The sequence below is a fragment of the Penaeus vannamei genome, chromosome 2, assembly GCF_042767895.1.
Source record: "Penaeus vannamei isolate JL-2024 chromosome 2, ASM4276789v1, whole genome shotgun sequence".
Classification (NCBI taxonomy): domain Eukaryota; kingdom Metazoa; phylum Arthropoda; class Malacostraca; order Decapoda; family Penaeidae; genus Penaeus; species Penaeus vannamei.
In genome coordinates this window covers 32,496,329-32,501,328 of record NC_091550.1, presented here as the reverse complement: position 1 = coordinate 32,501,328, position 5,000 = coordinate 32,496,329, and the positions used below count along the sequence as shown (strand labels likewise).

The 5,000-nt window shown below is 34.5% G+C and overlaps 1 protein-coding gene across 1 annotated transcript in view; it reads left to right on the top strand.

Annotated features, from left to right (window-relative positions):
• Window positions 1–5,000, top strand: part of LOC113825628 (putative helicase mov-10-B.1) — a gene marked incomplete in the record, with an annotated part of 94,009 nt that overhangs the window by 9,330 nt on the left and 79,679 nt on the right.

Sequence of the window (5,000 nt, the reverse complement as noted above, 5' to 3'; positions counted from 1 at the left end):
TGTTCTATCTCGTTTCATTGAAATTATCTATCACACGTTAACAACAGCTATTCGAGGCAAAGTGATAATGAAAATAGGTAATGTAGTCCTCATAGTTTCGGGAGCGACTCATTACATCAAATATGTTTGCTCATGACAACATAGGCACAATAAGTATGTAATGCAAGGCAAGAATACACAATTGGCGCAAGTCGATTATCTTCTCGGAAACAGTACGCATGTAATTCTTGTACAATTAACGGGTTTACACGAGACGATGTGCGCATGTGGCTACGTGATTGGTGAGTAGACTAGTTGAGTAAGTGAATGGGTGAGAGTTATGAAATGAGCAAGCCAGAGTGTACCGCACGAGTAGAAAATAGAACTCTGATAGATATTTTGTTAGAGTAATTAGTAGTTTGTTAAAGTAAGAGCGAGACTATAAAGAAATAGAATGGCGTGGGAGTTGGAATAAAGAATGGCGTAGGAGTTGGAATAAATAAACTAGGGAGGAGTGGGTGTGCAGGCGACTAAGGGAAGGATGGAGTGAGGCGGGGTAAAAGAGGAATGGGTGTGGATGGGGGGAGGGTCAGGTAAGTAGGCGAGGGTGGTAATTGGGTTGAGCTTAATGAAAATAATCACCGATCTGACAGCACGAAAAGAACATTCACACCAATAACAACAGACGCAGTAATTTCAACATTAATCAACTACTATGTGAAATCATTAGATAATTAGTACGTAAAATGAATGAAATGGCGACAGGTCTGTTTCAGAACAGACTAAGGCTTGCAGAGCAATGCATGATGCTAGCAGGGTTTCTCAGCTTCCCTTAGACAACTGACAGCCAAAAGACAACCCCTGTGGTTGTAAATATATATACATAAAATAAATTCCATGAGGAAAAGTGATGACAGACCCCAACGTAGAAAAGGATATCGAACGAGCACATACACAGAACGCAAATGGGCATCCCATCTTTTTGGGAAATACCAGTAGTAATCTCACATATAGTTGTATAAGAAAGGGCGTGGCGTGGCACTAGATCGCATCTGGGCGATAAGTATGCAGCACATACAGGAGAACGTTTTTACTTAACACTAATTACATTTCCATAACCCAGCTGGGGGTCGTCACCAAGGACCATGTAATAATGGTGAAATGAGGTTCGTGATTAAGATTGAATAATGAAGAAAAAAAATAAAAATCAAATCAGCATCATAATGTTTATCATAAGAAAAGAAAGAAATGGAAAATCATTAGGATGACCTAGGTAATTCAGCATGTGTTGGTGAATCATGAGAGAGAAAATCAAGAATAGTACAAAGTCGTAGCTGATATAATTAATCTCTAACATGTAGAGATAACTAGATTGAAGTATTAATACAAATAGCTGGAGTGTATTTTTCAGCCGAGCAGTCAGATGACTAGAAGTAGGTACCTTCTACCTGAGTAGGGTCAAGTGAGGTCATTATCCAAATATCCATTTAAAATAGGAAGAGCTAGTAGATATAGAATCGAGATTAAATGTGTAAAAAATTAAGCACAGGGATCGAAAAATTTAATAATCCAATTATCAATAAATGAAATAAAGAATTTACCATATGTGAATAATTAAAGGAAAAATATATCTATAAAGAAAACGAATAATTATGGCGAAATATACTTCAGAATGTGCACAAATATTCTGTAATAATAACATAAAATCACACAATTTAATTTGATGAATTATATCATTATTCCAACTCTCAGATATATTCATGGAAGCCTGAAGTAAATTGTAATTTACGGTAAATCATTCGATGACGATAAAGAACAATGAGTATCGCAATCTTAATTCATGTTATCAAAATTATTATGTTATGGAAAACAATTATCTAAGACAGGTCATGAAAGGGGAGACATGTCATCATTTGACAAGACCTGACCTTACTTGACCTGAACAACTATGTGTGAAATGCACCACCCTTGTAAAAGGAAAAAAAATAAAAGAGTATAACATTTTATACATTAAAAAAAACTCAAGTTGATATTAATAAAAATACCAGTAAAACAAGATGCACGTTGCTTGTAAAATTTATATATGTATATATACATACATACATACATATATATATATATATATATATATATATATATATATATATATATATATATATATATATGATATTGAACGTTCAAAGCTTAACTTCAAGATAATTTTGGGTAATAAACCGAGGAATCATAAGAACAGAAAAGGTCAGGAGGACAGATCACTATAAATCTATCTATCTATCTATCTATCTATCTATCTATATATATATATATATATATATATATATATATATATATATATATATATATATAAACAAATATACATATTTATGTATGGGCCTGCACATAACTTTGATATTACTTTAATACTTATAGGTGTTCCATTCCCATTACTTTGAGGTAAATGGCTACATGTGGACTTCAATTGAAATTAGCAGATAATCCTGAATGATCCCAGGAGTTTGTGAATATATGTTTCAAGGAAATATTACAGTAAGATGCAAGCACTTTCCAACGGTAGGTCTCCTTCCTGACAGCACAGCCATACAAACATGTAGTAAAAAATGTCAGGGTATTTCCTGGTGTATCAGGGGAAATTGGCATTTTAGAGAGTGTGCATGTGATCCTATTTTAGAATTATATGTGGTGCATTTAAATGACATCTGTAAAACTGCAGACTTTTGGTAAACATTGACTACAGCACAGAATTAGAACAAATTCAGAATGTTTGATTGAAAATATCGTATGTACGCCCTCATATCTCATTTCTAATGTAAGCAACCCTACTAGTGGTTCTGAACTAAGATATGATGCAATTCATTGAAGAATCATGAATTTGATTGTGAGAAGGCATTTGGTGTGTGTCAGAGAAGATTGATTTGTGACAATTTTCACATAAACATGGTCATTTAACAATGGGTTATTCCTACAAATGAACATGTAAATAGTAATACTATTAACAATTAAAATGACAATGAGAGGGAAAGGGTAGAATTGGCAGGTGAGAAGGATTAAGGGGATAAAAGCAGGCATTATAAATTCTGTGTATGTGTATATGCCTGCTTGTATATGTTAGAAAAATTATGAATATGTGTGACAGTATTAAGGTATAAGTGCTTGTGAATGCACTTTTTTCTATGTTAATCATCTTTTATTGGTATTTGGAGTGATAGCCTTTATGAAAAAGTCAACAAGCATCGAATTTCGCACCAATTTCATGTTTTGATTCGCTAGATAGTAGCGGTTATTGTCGGAGTTAGCATTTTTCGTGGCGGCCGAACGCCAGCAGTAGCCTGGCAGTCCCTGGCGTTGCCCTGTTTTTAGAGTAAGGATTCGCTCGTGAGCGCCAGACCGCGAGCGCCTCTGTGCGAAGGTTTTAAAGTACGGCCCTTAACGTACGGCCCTATGTCTCCCCCCCCTCTCTCTCTTTTACACTTTCTCTCTCTCTCTCTCTCTCTCTCTCTCTCTCTCTCTCTCTCTCTCTCTCTCTCTCTCTCTCTCTCTCTCTCTCTCTCTCTCTCTCTCTCTCTCTCTCTCACACACACACACACACACACACACACAGGGCCGTACTTTAAAACTTCCGCCACCACTGGCGCTGACGTTCAAGTGGCGGTGGACCAGTTTCGTACTTTAAGAACCCGAACTTCGAACGCTTGGCGTTCCGACGCCTCGAACTGGCGTTATATTATTGGAACCCGGGTGGCGGTGGAGCGCCAGCATGGATGTGTCTTTCATGGCGGCGTTCGATAGTGTTCTTCTATACTGTTAAGCCTACACTCAACGAATATTTATTTCATAATAGACAAAACGACACAGGAAATTTGGATAGTGTTTTTATGATCATTTAGCAATTATTTTACAATCGAAATATTTTTAAAAGACTTCTCATCTCACTTAGGTCACCTTATTTCAACGTTATTTCTTAATGCTTTCTTAAACATGAAGCAAATTCATATTGCACAATCTTTAATACGCATTACATGGTATCAAAAACATGATGATAGCATGTTCAAGTAACAAATATTTCGCATTTTGCTAGACTGGACATAGTCGGTATATTACCTAGCTTATGTATGCATATGTATGTACACACACACACGACATATATATATATATATATATATATATATATATATATATATATATATATATATATACATTTGTAAATATTTATATTTTATATATTACATATATATATATATATATATATATATATATATATATATATATATATATATATATATATATATGTATGTATGTATGTATGTATGTATATATATACATACATATATATTTTATATATTACATATATATATACATATATATTTATATATACATACATAAATTCATATATATATATATATATAAATACCCAAATCTATATATCCATATGTGTGTGTGTGTATGTATATATATATATATATATATATATATATATATATATAGATATAGATAGATAGATAGATAGATAGATATAGATATATATACATATATATATACATATATATATATATATATATATATATATATATACACATATATATTTGTGGAATTGTATGAGTGAGAACGAATATCTTCACAATACAAGACATGTATTTAACCGGTTTCGATTATATCTTAGTCAGAAATACATACATTTAGGATAAGGATACGTCCGATATGCGAAGCTGAGCCTCGCCCCGGCTATGGGGGAGCCCGGCCTGTGCCGACTAATGTCGACTCGATCAACGTGTGTCAGCGAGTGCTGACGCGACAGAGCTTAGTCCTTACCCACCGTGGTGCCCAGCCACAGCAGTAACCTCCGCATCGGGTAGATTCAAACTATCCAAGATCGCGGCAGCAATTATGCGTACAACGAGCGCGAGGTCACGGTCATCAGGTGATTCATCAGCTCCTGTGTAATATAAATATGCTGTGTATTCTCCTAAATGTATGTATTTCTGACGAAGATATAATCGAAACCGGTTAAATACATCTCTTGTATC